The following is an 18,700-nucleotide window of genomic DNA, read 5'->3' on the forward strand; positions in this document are numbered from 1 at the left end:
CAATGTTTTATGGATTTCCTATACTGAACCACACAGAGCCTCTGAGAGCAAATGCAGAATTTATTAGAGCACCGTCATGATCAGTCAATAAACATGGACTATCACTCTAACAGATTTCTGAAGGGCCAACTACGTCAGACAATATCTTTGTATCTTGAACATTTTATGCTTGAAAAAATTCACATTTCTAAATTGCAGTCTACATAAAATATTCTTTCTTATAACCCTCAAGCAAGAATTGAAGATACTTAAGATCCATTATGAATATATAACCAGATGGACTTGATTACTTTAGAAGATTTAAACGATAAAAAGGGTTAGCACATTATAAGACACTTTTTTTTTTTTTGCACCTGTCACTCTTTTTGGCAGTAACATAGTGAAACACATTGATTTATGGCAATATTGGTAACAGATTCTGAGGGTTATAGAGTTTACTGATAACTTAAAATGCTTTTATGAAGGTGATTAAATAAATGACTATTTTAACATCTGAAAACATATGGCTTCTGATGACTTGGTTATTTTTAGATTTGTTTAATGTCTTTTAAAAGAGATAATAGGGTAAAAATGTAAAGCTGTAATATTTCATATTACCATAAAAATAATTAAATAAAGAAAAAAATGTAAACATCGAAAATACAAATTCTATATAAACATTAATAAATAACCGTCTTTTGTGCACAGACACTGAAAAGCTATATTATCTTTATCACACTGAACTTCTATGAGTTTGGAGTCTCTTTAACAGCCTGCTACTGCAGGAAACTTGCCTTATATTATAATCAAAAAGAAGTCAACCTCAAGTTCAGTATAAAACTTCATTTTAATAAGATGTATCATGATTACTCTCCTATATAGGGAGAATATTGTTTTTTTCTAAGAATAAATCATTGAGCCCAACATGTATTATCACGAAATGTCAAGTGTTGGGTCAATAATTTTCTTCTATTGTTTTAAATAAAATCTGCCTAAAGCATACAAAGTAGGAAATGACATAGGCAAATAACACATAAAAACACTAAATGAAAAGTTAGAAAGTAATACAGGAGAGTTTAGATTTGTGAGACTTGTGTAGAATCTTGTCTCCTCAAGAAGACCTCTGTATCCCCTTTGTTGCATTTGGTAGGTGGATTTGTGTATCTGAGAAACCTTTTGTGCTATTACTGCCGCTCCAATGAGTTTGTCATTTTGTATGTGAACCTGAATTTAGCTGTTTTTACTAAATACTTTAGTAGAATTTCTTTACTAATTACATACAAGGGCATAGATACATCTGTGGACAAGCCTTTCAAATATTCTTTTGGTCTAGTTATTAACACATTCATCATTTACTGTGGAACAATATAGCAGAGGTTCAATTTCCTATTTCCCTACTCTCAATCTGTGTGACTATAGTGAATTATTTAATCACATCATGTCTGAGATTCCTCATCTAAAATATGGAATAATAATACCAAACTTGTGAATTTTTATAAAAATTAAGCAGTTTATTACTTGAAAAGTCTTCACAACATTTTTTTATGCACATGGAAAAGTCAGGCTTTCTATTATCCTGAAGAGGATAATTTGACCTAATGTCATGGGTGCAGAGTTAATAAAATCCATGTGTGAAATTCGGGGTTCTGTAAATTTTTGCATGGAAAAAATGCATCTGTGAAATCACAGATATTTTCTTTTGACATTGTATTTTTGAAGATACATGTAGCTGAAAATACCATTTATAGTCATCTCTACTGCAAAATTATAGTAGTTATTTTGATCAACAAAATCTCAGTGATTACCACCATCCTTTCTTCAGAATATGTTGAATAAAATGGCCACCTAACAAGCTACAGCAGCCTCACAATAGCCATTTTGCCAAAAACATTCAAATTCTGGTTTCTTCATTCCTGACCCAGACAAAAAGTTTCTCTGTATCAGTGGCCATTCACCATCATTGGCTGATTTATAATTTGGAAGGTTAAGTACAACCAGTCTAGAATTTAGAGTTTGATGTTCAGCATTTATAATCTCTACATTGACCTACTTTCAGACACAAAATCTAACTTGCCAACATTTAAATGCTTTCTTATTTTTGTTTTGAGGATATATATTACAATTCATAATTACTTTGATAACTATTTCAATATATTTGATTTTGTAATACCATGTACTTATATTTTATTTATTTAAAAACTTATTTTGACAAGTCGTCTATAGACTTCCAACAGATTTCCAGCATGGGCCGGAGTGCACTTGAGCACGCACACACACACTTGCATACAAAACCTTCAGACATCCTCTTCTAAGCTGTTTGTAAAAGTTAAAATGAAACTTTTCATAAAACCTTTATTGTTTTCTCCAAACGCAGTAACTAATATATTTTAAATACCTTACTACATGTCAGGCAGGTGTTTTATGGTCACTTTTTTAATAAAGCCATGTTGCAACTTTGTGGGCTGTTTGATTTCATCCTTAGTTTACTGATAGAGTTAAAAAAATTAAATAAAACCTCAAGGTAGCCTGGTACGGTGGCTCACTCGTACAATCCTAGCACTTTGGGAGGCCAAGGCAGGAGGTTTCCTTCAGGCCAGGAGTGTAAGACCAGACTAAGCAAGAGTCAGACCTCCGTCTCCATAAATAAATAAATAAGAAAAATTATCCAGGCTTTGGTGGTTGGTGCCTGTAGTCCCAGCCACTCGGGAGGCTGAGGCTGGAGAATTGCGTAAACCCAGGAGTTTGAGGTTTCAGTGAGCTATGATGACACCACTGCACTCTAGCCCAGGAGACAGAGCAAGACCCTGTCTCAAAAATCAAAACAAAACAACTCAAGTCTATCCAAAGTGTAAGAAGTTGAGTGAGAACTAAAAATTAAGATTTTTAATAGCACTTTTTAGGCATGTCCTGTCCTGTTTTATCTGTAGCTGTTTTGTGCTATTGGTCCTAGTACAGTGTAAGTTTCTTTATTATTTATATCAGTGATTTTTGTGGCACGGGCTCAAACATTTACACATACTAGGCAATCGGTACATATTTATGGAGAAATCAAAGCATGAATTTTACTCTAAAGAAGGGGAAGTAAAGACATAGGAATCAAAAAAAAATGATAGCCCATAAAAATCCTTAAATGTATACACTGAATATGCGGAAATTTGGGTCTTTTTATTGCTAATTCCTGTAATTTTGACTCTTGCCAATTTTGTCTTTTTAATTTTTTTACAGTTTATAAACTTTAAAGAATCACTTTAAAAACAAAGGCCAGGCCTTCATATACTTAGTTCTTAATAATAATATTTCTTTTCCTAAAGAAAATAAAGTATTTTGTTCACTGTGTACAAATTCATAACAACAATATATGCTTTGATAAAATAAGTTATTACATCTCCGGATTGCATTTATTTTCAACATTAGTCTGCTTCTATTTATAGGACCTCTTTCTAATCTGTTCAATCACAGTAATATTAATAATATACTAGCTTTTTCTCCTCTGAAAATGATTTCTAAATTGCTCCACAGTTAGCAAATGATTTTTTTTCCTTATTTTTTCTTCCAAGAAAGCAAATATATCTAAGAGGTTAAATGAGGTAACAAAGTTCACAAGATGTCACAAAACTTCCTGTTTGGGATCAGACATTTAATCTTCTGCCCATATTCAGAGTATTTTTGTGATAATAGCATTATTTATTGACTTCTGTGTTTTGAGCTACTTTACTGACCACTTTAACACAAACCACTTCAATTATCTCGACAAAAAATTTTGTGCTTTATTACTACTTAAATTTTTGTACTAGGAAATTAAAGATCAATACTTTTAGAAAATTTCTCTGGTTTGTAGAGTTAGTAACAGAGTTTGTATTGGAAACAGTGTGTTTTTCACAGGCACTTTCTTAGCAATTAAGCTCATCTCTTTCCTTGGAGATTGATCAAGGTTTATTGAGATCCTGTCCCCTGCAAGGCTGTTACATCCTTCGTGAAAAGCCTGATGTTCCTCATTTATTTTTCACAAAAATATAGTGGCATTCTTCTTCATATTTTTAATTCTCCCTCCCCTAGGAAATTTCTTGTGGCAATAATTGTTGACCATTTACTAATTGCCAAGCCTTATTTTAGTTCCTGGGGACAAAACAGTGTGAAAAAACCAAACTCTCTGTTCATAACATTTGTATTTGTATTTATAGTCTCTAGGACCATTGATGGATTTCCAGATATTTAAACCTTTCCTTGATTATTATTAATGATTTTTAATTAGATTTGATTGTAACCAAAACATACACACGGTAAATGTGGAATCATCATTTCAATTGACCACCAGGAGGTTTATAAAGAGTCAACGGGCTATAGTTGTGTATACGTGCACACTTGGAAAGAATGTTTACCCTGCGGTTCTCTGGATGTAGTGTTCTGGAAATAGCAATTCGTCCAGAATACTGTATTATTCAGTTCTACGGTTTTGTTTTGCTTGTTTTTTCATTGTTATTATTTGCGCAGTGGCTATATGAATTACTGAGACAGTGGTGTTCAGAATCGTTTACTATGTTTGTAGAATTGTCTATTCATTTATCTTTTTCATGTTGTCAGTTTTGCTTCCAGTATTTTGAGGCTGTCTTATTAGGCATAAACATTGCTAACTGTTACTTTTTTTCTGATGAGTTTTCCCCTTTGTCAGCATGCAATGTCCTTTTTCAGCTTTTGTAATAATCATTTTGTCTTTTTTTTTTCATGGTGATATACATGTATCTACTCCAAGCTGCATGTGCTTATTTTTTAAATCTTAACTATTTCTTTATATTTAGAGTGAGTTTCTCGTAGGCAGTAAGAATTTAGGTCTGGCTTTTTATATTCCAGTCTCTAAAAATCTTTCCCGTTATCCCTTAGAATCAGTTTCTCTCTAGTAAAATTTCCGTCTGTCTTGGGAAATTTCCTTTAACATTTCATGTAGAGCAGCTCTATTATTCTCTTACTTTTTTTATTCACTTGAATATGTCTACTTCACAGTTACTCTGAAGGTTATACAGGTAGATAACTTCGTAGATGTTATGTATTTTGTCTTTTCCTATGCTTTCCTTTCTTTCTCTTTCCTCTTACTGAACTTCAAAGATGTTGCTCCATTATATTCTGACCTCATGGTTTCTGACCAGTCATTCAGATTATCATTGCCTTATGAATAATTTTTAATTTCTATCCAATTGCCGTCTAGATTTTTTCTTTACATTTGCTTTTCAACACTTTGACTTAATGGGTGTAGGCATGGTTTAGCTGTACTAGGTATTTGATGAGTTTCTGGAATTTGTAAATATATGTTGGTCACTGTACAGCTGTATTTGGAACTTCTTGGACACTTTGAAATATGCTCCAATCTCCATTCTGGTACTCAGATTACACACATGTTAAACCATCTAGTGTTATCCCACAGGTTTGAGTCTTTCTTCATTTTCTATTTCAAAGTTTCTATTTATTCTGTTTTATTTTTCTTTATGTTCCTTATGTTGGGTAATTTCCATTGATCTGTTTTATGTTTGATGACTTTCCCTAATATTATCTTCTTTCTGCTATTGGCCTACTCAATAATTTTTAATTATGGATGTCTTATTTTACATTGTTTTTATTTGCATTGAATATTTTATAACATTCATTTTCTTGGCTGACATTTATTATCTTCTGGAAATATCCTCCATCAGCTCCATTCCTGGAATCTCATTTCTGCTTCTGGTCCACAGAATGTGCTTTCTCCCTTTTTATTCCCAGCCAAATGAAGAACAAAGATTCTTCCAAGACTTTTCTCCATCTAAATTTTCCATTCTGTGCTTGGGGGAAATTTTCTTTAAAGAAAAAGAAAATTAGTTCTAACAGTTGCTTCTCCAAAGTTTGACTGCTTTTGAAATAACAAGTAAACTTTTTGAAAAGTAAACAAATTAGATTTGTTAGATCTAATAGTCTAGTATTTTCTATTATAATCTATCTAATAGAAATTATCTAATAGAAAAATGCTCTAGTATTTTTAGTCTAGTTGTTTATTTTTTTAAAAAATGTGTCCATAATTCATAGCTCCAGGGAGCAGAATGGATGGACTATTTGGGGTTTCACTGCCAAAAAGTAACCATAATTGTGTTAAGCCTTTGTGTTTGGGTTTTGTTGCTAAGATTAATTTTAAAAGAAACTTAAGTCCTCTTCCTGATATTCCACTTAGAGTGGATCAGAATTTCATCTAATCAACAAATTAATTTTTAAAAATTGACAAGTTTAGAGTACTTCATGTTCAAATAAATGAATAGATTTTATTTAGTCCTTCTGTCCTATTACGCGTTTCTATGAAAATGTAAATAAAAATAAAGCACCTTGTTACATTCAATTTGATTAAACATATATCTCCAAGACACTTTTAATTTCCTGATTTTTTTTTACATTTTGTTGCATTTGTGAAATAGACTGTTATGTATCATTTGCTTGCTAACTCTTTTGCCAGTGTAAGCAAAGATTATGAATTTTGCATGTTTACTTACATTTAGTGATTTAATTAAGTTTTGATATTTCTAATAATTATAGTTAATAATTTCTCATTTACTTTTTTCTCAGATATAGATTTGCCTTTTACATTATTTTATCAGGCTTTCCGATTTTTTATACCTTACTCACTTTAATTTTTTATATAATTTACATATTTCATCATCAAGTTAATAATAATGGAGACATTACATATAATATTATTTTACATTACATTATTTTCTTGGACTGTGCTGCATCTACTGAAATAATTAATTTCATCATCTGGATATTTCTTACTGTGTTTCTATTCATAAAATAGATTGCTCCCCATTAAAATATTCTCTTGCATTTGGAGAGAATGCTCTGTCTTCATTATTGATACTTCCTTAGTGTAGCGATTTATTTATCCACTCTTAATTTCATTCTTTCCACAAAATGTGGAACAGTTAATGTTAATTGACTGATAAATTGAAGAATTCTTTACAAAGAATGGAAGGAAGTCTCTCCTCTTTTTATTGATGCTAAGAGGTCCTCAAATGCCTTATGCTCTTCTTTTTCCTTTGGTCCATCGTAAAAGGGACTACTCCTGAGGAAGAATCCATACACTACACCCCTGACTAATATAAGTATTCATAATTGGGCGGTGCCTGTGGCTCAAAGGAGTAGGGCACTGCCCCATATGCTGGAGGTAGTGGGTTCAAACTCAGCCCCAGCCAAAAATGCAAAGAAGAAAAAAAAGTATTCATAATTGTGGGATCTAGTAATGTGATTTCCTCCTACCCACAGAAAATCACTAATAAAGTAGTATCTGCTTTCACTTATATCTTTTTCTTATACAGTTTCTCATTTGATTCAAACTTGGGCCCTTAAGGGGGTTGTTTATCAGCTTCCTTTGTCCACCAGCATTGTATTGCTTTTAGTCTAACTGTTTATACTATCAAACATATGCGTTCTACTTAGTTATATGTGCGATATCCTAATTTTTTAGCAATCTTCAACAAAAGTTAATTATAGTGTTATGTTACTGTCCAGCCAGTACCACCGGTGGCTGTTCAAGAGGAGGCCAATGCAGAGAGGGAGCCGGAAAAGGCAGGAAAGGCTTTAATGTCCCAGGCACCATCCGAGGCAATGGGAGGAATGTCTCAAGTCTCCCCAAAGATTTGAGAGAAAGTGTTTTAAAAACAGTTTGGTAGGCCCAGGACGAGGCAATTGGGTCTGCTAATTGGCTGGGTTTGGGGCAGAGCCTGTCTTCTTTGCTGAGTTGATTCTCAGATGAGGGAATCACAAGAACAGTTGAGCCAGCCAGTTCTTTAGTAGAGACCACTCACTGTGGGTGAAATCCTGACTGGCTGATGGGTCAGCCATTTGACTAGAAGGCAAGGCCTGGAAGATATCTCAGAAAATATCTTCAGGTTTTGAAAAGGTAATGTTATCCACAGAGAAAGGTAAAAATCTTTATTACCACCAGCTGTGTGACACCAGAGTGAAATTATAGAGAGGCAAACGAGGTGACAGTGGCTGATTATTATCATCATTTTTAGCTAGGATTGTGCCTTCTCAGAGCTTTAAGCCTTTGCCCCAGTTCTCATCTTCACCCCTTTATTGATTTGTAAACTGTGGTTTCAATGTTAAAATCAAATAAATTTTTTTTGTTGCCTTTACTTTTGAAACACTCTACTTGGCTTCATTGGTAATTCTTTGACCATTTTCCAATATAACTGGATAATTATATTTTTTCTGAATATTAAGTCAATTCAGATTTTTCCAAAATTATAATATGAACACCTCTGAAGAGATGGAAGTAGCCACCACCACCTTTCAAACTCACATGGAACGTGTGAGAAAGAAAAGCACACTGTTGTTCCTCTGTGAAAACCTATCACCTTGATAGATTCAATCTTGTCTGACAGAGAAATTTGCATTAGCATTATCAGTATTTGTTATAATGGATGCTGCATTTTTGAACTTATCAATAATACAGTTATATTTCACATGTTAAAGTCTTTGAGTGGATTTGAAATTCAGGTTAGTTGCCCCTTTCACTGATTATAAATGCTCTTTTGGTTTGGCATTTTTCATTTTTTCCAATTAAAGGAATGAAAACTAAAAATCAAAATGTTTGATGTGCTGAAATTACTTTAAAGTGTGCATAGTGATTTAAAATCATTGAAAGGCTTTACATTTTATGGGCACTCTACTGTGGAATTTAGAGCACTTCAATAATTTTAAATTACTCTTCACTACACAAAGCAATTTAAATTTATTGGAAACGAAATCTGGAAGAGTTCAAATTCTGGGCAATGTTGCACATATTACGTGAAAATTACTAAGACCACTTAAGTGTTTTATAGAATCACTTCATTTAAAGGTGATCCAAACTTTAGTGTAGAATGATATATTAATAGAAATATTTCGAAGTGCTGGAACCATTCCAGCTTCAATTCTAGTTCAGAAAAAGTTAAGCCCTTTGTTAAATACACTCATTCAGCATTATTCAACTCTTCAATTATTCATAATATGATTTTTAAAATATATTTTGCAAAGTTTTCATAATAGTCCATTTTCAAAAATTTTACCATTTATTTCAGGGAATTGGTGCAGTTCCACTGATTGTAATTTGGAGAGTTCTGACATAAATTCCAGTAGAAGTTCATATAAATTCTGATTCTGTTCAAACAGTGCCATCGAATGGTTTTACTATATTTATTACATATAATATCAGTACAATACTGTCTTATAATGTATACTACAAGATCATACACTATTATTCAAACAAACTAATCTCAATTCACTATGCATTCATTATAAGTTAATCCATGATTTCACTAATACGTTGTATACAAAACATTTTAAACATATACATTATTTTGCAAGCATGATTGTCTCTTAGATTAAGAATTAGTAGCCTGAAATATGAATTGAATTTTCAGGGAGAACTATAATCTTCCAGATGACAACTGAGTGAAGGTTAAGGGCACACCTTTGTATTGTTTTGCAACATCTTAGCAGTATTTTCTCTTCCGAAATGGCTTTGTATTTGAGCGGCATGCTGAGGAACAGCAGCAACTAAACCCTGATTTTGTCTACAGATCATAAGCGTCATTTAAAAATGGACCTTCCTGTGCACAATATCCTCTCAAACCTTAAAAAAAAAAGGGATTTTTTTGTTTGTTTGTTTTACCTTAGTGAAGATGCAAGCCCTTAAGCATTTTGTCAGCATTTCAGGAGTGATGAATAAGCTGGCTTGAAGTACTTCATGCATACATTTTAATGATTAGGAGGGACTATAATTCTCTCTCGCCTTCCTGAAGGTCCATAGGATCCCAGCTCCCGAAACTGAATCTGCATTATCTGGTAGGCATCTTTATAAATGAATTTAGAAATGCGGCTCACAGTATTTGCCTCCAGTGACATTCATTCTAATTGAATTGTAAATGAAGCAGGGTGGGTGAAAACCAACTTAAAGCTTTCTTCACTACTGAAAGGCGGAGAAAATCCCTAAATAGATTCCCTTTCTTTTCCATTGACACTGAAATGACTTTGAGAGTTGTCCATTCACAGCTTTTTTTTTAATGGAAAGAAATTCAATTCAAATTACCTATGCCTTTAAGATAATCACTACAGCGTCTTTGCAACAAAGAAACGTGAGAGTCAAATTCACATACATCTCAAGTGGAAACTAATAATGCAATCTATTTACAAAACCATAATGTGTGGTAACTTTTAAAATATGTTAAGCAACCATAGTTTAAATGCTTTGACAAAATTTGGAAGATGAAAGTACCTCTCACCGTGTTTGGAGCCCCCAAAATTGATCTTGATTTTGATTTTTGGTGGATGATCTCACTTAACACGTTCTGAGTATGTTATTCTAATGAAGCAGCATTAGAAAACACATAATTGTGTTTCTAAAGTGTACATGTACCACAGGATAGAAATTCAACTCAAAATCATGGAATTGTGATAAGAAGAAACAAAACAAATAAATAGTTTTAGACTTGATGCTTAAAAGTAGGTATCAAGATCAAAGAGAAAGTAATTAAAATGAAAAATAAAAATTTATAAAAATAAATATTTTTGTAGTTTTCAGAAAAAAAGAATCACCATTGTTAAATCTAAAAAAAAAAACCAACTTACTTTGATAGTCAATAAATGCACAGCTTAGAAAACACTAATATCTATTAACAATCTGTTCCTAACAATTGAAGTTCCCTTACTTGGAAAACAATGATTATGTCTGATTAGAAATGATTCTTACCATATTTTTCATACAGTTTAATATAACTCCATTTCTGCTGACAGAGGATACCCGAGAAGGGTGAGGTCTAGGAGAACAGGTCTTCTCAAGGAGAGCACAAGAATACACCTGTAGGATCCTCTCCACGGTGACTCAGCTCTTGGGAATTTAACTTCCTGAAACTTGGAAATTTCCAAGTTCTGTGAAATCCTGTAGTTCTGTAGGGGCGAGAATAGCATCTCCTGTTTGATTCAAACTGGCCAATGAGAAGGGTACCTGTGGGGTGGAACTTTCTGACTGTCAATAAAAAGGGAAAGACCAAGGCAGTCAGAAGCACGGCCATTTGGAATTCTTCTATGCCATAAGCTCCCCCGGCTGGTGAATAAAGCCCTTCCTCTTATAAACGTGATGTTTGGGTGCTCTTTTTCTCCGTTGGGCCTTGTCTTCCTGCAACACTGCAAAGTCAATAATTTGAAAAAGGAAAATAACAAATAGGAAGGTATCAATGGGTTGAGATTAATAAGTAAAATTTTGTGGAATATAATTGATAAAAGAGATAGACATAAAAAATGAGAGAGACATTTGGCACTAGGGCACAGGAATTATTCTGAAAGGTCTTTCATCATAATAAAATTGCATTCTGATAAAAATACAATATTATTGGACGGTGCCTGTGGCTCAGTGGGTACGGCACTGGCCCCATATGCCAAGGGTGACTAAACTGCAAAAGAAAAATAGCCAGGTGTTGTGGCAGGCACCTGTAGTCCCAGCTACTCGGGAGGCTGAGGCAAGAGAATCGCCTGAGCCCAAGAGCTGGAGGTTGCTGTGAGCTATGATGTCATAGTACTCTACCAAGGGTGACAAAACGAGATTCTGTCTCTAAAAAAGAAAAAAATACAATATTATTTATAAAATTATTTATGGGCTAATGATAAATTAAGGAAAATAGGTAAAACTAAAATGAAATAATAAGGAAAGAAAAAGTGGCAGGGAAAAAATGAAAATAACTAATCTCAATTCATCGCAGTAAGCTCTGCACCCGTTTCAACTTCTGGGATGTGATACTTTTGGAAGTCTGTTGCAGTTATTCTGTGCATTTGGTAGCCTGACCCACTGGAGTGCAGCACAGAGCTAGAGGGCTAATCATCAGATGTATACACAGTTGCATAAATGTATGTTAAAAATATATGAGTGAAGAAAAAGAACAAATAATAAAAATGATAAAATTATGTAGGTTGGAAATAATTGTCTGCAGGGAAAGGCACATTAACTATTTCATGAGATAATGTATTTTAAAATGAGATGAACAATAAACACACTTGAGTGTGTGCTTGTGAGAAGACCTAAAGAAACGTCATGAGAAATGGAAGTAAAAGAGAAAAAATAGGAAATGGATCTTGTGGACAATAATGATTATGTTCCAAGAATGAAAGTATCCAATTGAGTGAACATCATAGCTGACGTGTAAACAAGCAAAAGACGTGCCACACTCAACAATGGGATATTAGATTAAATCAGCCTCCATTGAAAAGAAACTTGCAATACAAGTAATTCACAATGATCTGTAATAGCATTTGATTTAAAGCTAAAATGAGACTGCCAAAGGGTGCCATGCTACACCCATGAGGGTTGTACAAATTGTTTAATATGATCAGGTAGAATATTTCTAAGAACTTGAAAAATTGAACAGATTTACTATCTGGACTGGTGGAGGTTGGTAAATGACTTTAGAAAACAGCTTTGCTTTTTTTTCCTTTTAAGGCTACATATGTGTGTACATCCATATATTTAAATATATATGTATATACGTGTGCATATATAACACACACATAGAAATCAGCTCTGCTTTTTTTCTTTTAACTCTGTATGTGTGTATACATATATGTATCTAAACATGTATGCATACAAAGTTTTAAAGGACAAAGGTAAAACTGATTTCTCTGTGTGTGAATACATACATTTACATACAAACATACCCATATTCAACTTTTAAAGACAAAGCTCATTTCTAAAATGATTTACCAATATACATTATATATGTTTTTAAATACAGACATCATTTTTAAAACATATTTAAACTCTCTTTAAAGTTATCTTAAGAGCCGGGACATAAACTACTGAGCATATACCCCGAGACATCTCCAGAATTTGTACCCAAGAAGACATAAAAAATTTATTTATAATTAAAAAGTAGAGAAAATATGGGCGGCGCCTGTGGCTCAGCGGGTAGGGCGCCGGCCCCACATGCCGAGGGTGGTGGGTTCAAACCCGGCCCCGGCCAAACTGCAACAAAAAAATAGCCGGGCGTTGTGGCGTGCGCCTGTAATCCCAGCTACTTGGGAGGCTGAGGCAAGAGAATCACCTAAGCCTAGGAGTTGGAGGTTGCTGTGAGCTGTGTGACGCCACGGCACTCTACCAAGGGTGATAAAGTGAGACTCTGTCTCTACAAAAAAAAAAAAAAAAAGTAGAGAAAATATTCAAAGATGAAAGAATGAACATATAAAGTTTTCAGGTACACTAGTATAAAGAAATAACTATAGCTATATGATATAGCAACATGAATTAATCTTACAATAGTGATGTATATAAAAAAGAATTTCTAAACACTGACTGTAACATAATACTATTTTAGTGCAATATAAAAGTCCAGTTAAACTATCTACAGTTTAGAACGGTATGCATTATGAAAAAAATATCTAAAAAATTAAAAAATGACAATCTGAAGTGTATGATAACACTTATCTCTAGTAGGTAAGAGGACAGCAAAAAGTTTACATTTGAGAGGGGTCATAAGGACAGATTCTGTGATATTAGTAACATTTCAGTTCTTATTGATAGGTTCAGTATTGTTTATTTTCATCATGTTTTAGAACACACAGATTTAGTACATTATTTCTTTGTGTATCTCAAATATTATACAAAAGAACTAACGAAAGTGATCAGGAAAAGAGGAAATTCCTTAAAACCTCTTTCATAGTTTTATTAACTATATGCTTTCTTGTAGTTTTTATGATGTGTTTCTTTTAATTCTAAACAAAATAAACTCCTGGATTTTGTTTTATTAATGAGAATATTACTCATAAAAAAATTAAAAAATAAAGAAGTGCTTCAGAGAATAGTTTTGAGTATTTCTGAGAATCAGTTTAAATGAAAATAAAAGTAAATGATAAAAAAAACAAATCATTATCTATCAATTACTTATACAACCAACATTATTTTAAATTACTTTACAACTTTCATCTCAGGAATGGTTCAGGAGTAAATTATGTATTCAGCTTTTAGAACATTTATTATTGATCATGAAACAATGATCAAGTAAAATAACTTGCAAACAGTCAAGCTATTAAATACTAAAATCAGAATATGACCTTGAGCCTTTTTGCCTCTCTAGTGTTTGCACTTATCCAGTATGATGTATAATTTAACGTTTTTTTTTTTTTTTTTTTTATACATCTCCTTTCTGGAAGGTACTGACGTGATTATAATGTGTGACTTTTATTGCTGTATTTACATTAACATGTATGTCATTGTGCATGTCAATAACTATAATCAACACATACACCTAATTATACTAATTATAGTTATTTTTTAGGAAACTTTGTTTCTGTCTACATTAATCCGTCTTCTATTGATTTTTATTTGTTCTTTTTTTGTTTGTTTGTTTTTTGTAGAGACAGAGTCTCACTTTATGGCCCTCAGTAGAGTGCCGTGGCCTCACACAGATCACAGAAACCTCCAACTCCTGGGCTTAAACGATTCTCTTGCCTCAGCCTCCCGAGTAGCTGGGACTACAGGCGCCCGCCACAACGCCCGGCTATTTTTTGGTTGTAGTTTGGCCGGGGCCGGGTTTGAACCCGCCACCCTCGGTATATGGGGCCGGTGCCTTACCGATTGAGCCACAGGCGCTGCCCTTCTATTGATTTTTAAATATCTTTCCATGAGTATTCTAGTTCAATGTGAGACTGGGCAATGCTTACGTGCTTGCCACATCAAAATATTTTTGGTTCGTATCTTTATTAAAACTTTTTCTCCATAGCTATTAAAACATAGAAGTTTGTGATGGCTTTAAAAGAATATATTAATGCAATAGCCAAATAAAGTTTTCTGTTTTATATTTTCTATGAATGTCCAGTTTTCTTCATTTTACCATATATGTTATCCATTAGTTGTGTCTGTTTAGGGAAATTCTTTTTTTCTCATTATACCAAATAAATTTTTACATTTAAAGTTTGGTTGAAATAAGACAGTAAGGAAAAAAATCATGAATAATTTTCTCTGAAATAATTATCTTGTAACAAAGTAAAAACCAAGAATAACTGACAGAGTATGTTTAGGTTCTAATAATTGTGTCTTTAAATATATGGCGTTTTGTTAATTCTCTCTGTTCTACAAGGTCATATTCAAGGGGGAGTGTTTTATTTGTATGTATGTATTTATATATTTATATATAAATATATATTTATAGGTGTGTATAGACATATGTTCTGTACATATGTGTGTGTGTATATAAATGTTGGATTTGGGTATAAATATATACATATTTGTATATATTTACGCACACATGACAAAATTGATTTATATATATGTTGGATTTATATTTATATATATAATATATATGTTGTATTTTGCCCACTATTTCTGGCTTATAACTCTCATAGCCCATATTATTTCTTAAGTGACTAAGAAAATAAGCATATCTGTTATTAAAGTATTGGTCTTTTTCTTCTTGGTTCCTGAAGCAGTTCTGACACAGCTCCAGGGTGATAAATGTTAAAGATAGTATATTTTGGTGGCGCCTGTAGCTCAGTCAGCAGAATACCAGCCACATACACCTAGAGTGGCAGGTTCGAATCCAGCCCAGACCTGTTAAGCAACAGTGACTAGAACCAAAAAGTAGCCAGGCGTTGTAGCAGGCACATGGTAGTCCCAGCTACTTGGGAGGCTGAGGCAAGAGAGTCACTTAAGCCCAAGAGTTTGAGGTTGCTGTGAACTGTGATGCCATAGCACTCTACTCAGGGCAACAGCTTGAGACTGTCTCAAAAAAAAAGAGACAGTATTTTGTTAAAATGTTGGGGTGTTGTAGGTCTCAGAAGCAGGCTTCAGAAACAGCACCTCTCGCACTCAGACCTTCTCTTGCCCTCCTTTCATCTGTTTTTTTCTCCCACAAGCAGACCATAGAAACTGAAAATATGTTCTAAACTGCAACTACTTCCTTTGTCTTGGAGTTGGCAGGAGGAAGTTTTCTGACCCACTTGGTCAGATTTTAGGTCACACACAAACCCCAACCCCCGTTTCAGAAGGGGCACGGCCCTTTCCACAGGAAGAAATGCTGCACAGTGAGGCCAAGAAGTGACAGGCCTTGCTGAGTCCCCCACTCCGTATTAGTATTAAAACAAATCCCTTTCATCTAACCACGTATCAGTAAGGTGCTCATGCTTCAATCATGATGTCTTCATCAAAGGCCGGAGAGGTTGGGGTTCAGACAGCTTCCAGATGGAAGGCACAGTGGCCAAGAGGGGGTATGGAGCTCCACACTCCTTCCCACACGCCTGGATCTGTGCACCTCTTCATTTGCATCCTTTATAATATCCTTCGTAGTACACCAGTAAACATAAATAAGTGTTTCCTTGAGTTCTCTGAGTTTCTCTAGCAAACCACTTGAACCAAAAAAAAAAAAAAAAAAAAGGTGGGGGGGATTTGTGGGAAACTCAATCGATAGCTACGTGGTCAGCAACACAAAAAAATGACCTGGGGTTTGTGACTGACACGGTAGGTAAGGTTCAGTCTTGTGGGATTGAGTCTTCAACCTGTGTGATCTGATGCTGTCCTTAGGTAAATAGTGTCAGAATTGAACTGAATTGGAGAACAGCTGGTGTCCACTACAAAATGGATTGCTTGCTTCACATGTGGTGAAAAACTACCACACATTAGGTCACAGAAATCTTCTGTGTTGAGTGTTGCAATGTGAGAACAGAGGAAAAAAACATTTTTTCCCTACTCAGGAAGGATCCTTATTGCTAGGATAATCTTTTGAGAAATTAAAATATTCTTATTGCCTGACAGCATCCATGAAATGGTTTGTGTGTTACTTTTAATATAAACACAATTTATCATAAATTATACATTTTCCATAACATTGTGAAACAGCAAATGTTCTGAAAGTGGTAAGCCTGTAGAATTTGTCATTTTATGAAGATTAATAATAAAAATTTTAATCTTAATTTAAAAAACAATATTGACATAGGCAATGTTACTGGTTGGTTGATCCTTGGTTTTGATTAGATACTGGTCTCAAAAAGTTAAGAGTTATGTTAGATAATTAATGGCTAAGTAAACAAATCGAAGCAATCACCTTTATACAAATTGATAATGCCATTTTCTGACTCATATGATAGAGAATTTAAGAAGATATTTTTCCAGTCACTGTATAATTAGTGCCTCTTTAAAGTGTTACTCCATTTTACTAATTAAGAAACTAAGGTTCAGAGTAATCATGTAGCATGCCTAAATCATAAAGTAAGGGAACTAATATTCAGAACTAGATATGTGTTACCTTCCTAATAAGTACTTCTTCTATATCACACTGGCTTTCTGAAAGCTGACTCTTGCTGATCTGTTGACAAGCTTTGAAATATATTTCACACAGTGTAACAGCAAGTCACGGTAGAAAAAAAAAAAGTTGAATGAGGGAAAGTCAAATATTCCATCGCAAACCTTTAAACTATTCTCTCTGATGTCCCCTTGAAGGAAGAAAAATATTCTTCAAATAATGTTGAAACACGGAATACGAAACTTGAAGACACATTACAAAAGAGATGACATGCTTCAGGCAGAAATACTGCTTTGCTTTTGTCAATGAAGAGCTCTGATGATAAACTGATAGACCAAATGTAGAGGGGTATGTTGTACAAAGTAGTGATAAGCTTACAGCTGTGGGCATGCCAAATTTTGACATACCAAAAATGCTTCTGGAATTTCGTCTTCAGTAGGTTCTTGGTCTCAGCGATTCGAAGAACGAATCCACGGACCACAGGTCGTGGTAAGACAAGATTTATTTACAGAAAAGAATACAAGAACACAAAAGCTCCCAGCAGGGAGAGAAAACTCCCTCTCTCTTTCTCTCTCCGTCGCTCCGTCTCCCTTGCATTCCGTATTGACTTGCTGTGCTTTTTGGTTACTTGCTATTACCAAGTTCCTCTAAATGAGTGAATCCACAGACTCTCATGTATGATTAACTGGTCTATCACTCTTCCAATGCCACGTCTTTTGATTATTCTAACTTTATTGCAAAGCTACATCATAAACCTAGCAGAAAAAGCCTTCCCCACCTTATTGTCTCGCAGTATTTCTTGATAATCATAGTTTCTTTAATATTCTGTATAAATGTTTTGATCAGCTTACAAATTATAAGAGTAAATGTAAAGATCTTTTAAAAATCCTATTGAATTTATAGATATAAATGGGAATATTGAAATTGTTATCATATCTTTTATTTTTTTTTTTTTTTTTCATTTCAGTTTTTGTCTGGGGCTGGGTCTGAACCCGCCACCTCCGGCATATGGGGCTGGCGCACTATTCCTTTGAGCCACAGGCTTTGCCCAATTGTTACCATATCTTAACATTTATGTAATGACTTCTCTCTCAATTCTTAATTTTACTCAGTACATTTGTATAATTTTTATAAATGATATTTGTAACATTGATTGGATATATTTATATGTTCATAATATTTTTACTATCCTCTATTATATGCTTTAAATAATTTTACAATTTTTAATTAGTTGAAATAATGACCAATAAAAATCCTATTAACTTTTGTACATTATTTCTATCCAACCACATTACAATATTGTAAGTGCTAATTTGTTAATCTCTTGGGGTTTTATGATGAAGAATCAAATCATCATTTGTAAATCCTAATTGTTTCTTCCATTTAATAATTAGTTTTTCCCATTAGATATTGTGTTACCTGGCCAAGGATTTTATACATAGTATTTT

The sequence above is a fragment of the Nycticebus coucang genome, chromosome 1 (genome assembly GCF_027406575.1).
Source record: "Nycticebus coucang isolate mNycCou1 chromosome 1, mNycCou1.pri, whole genome shotgun sequence".
Lineage (NCBI taxonomy): Eukaryota > Metazoa > Chordata > Mammalia > Primates > Lorisidae > Nycticebus > Nycticebus coucang.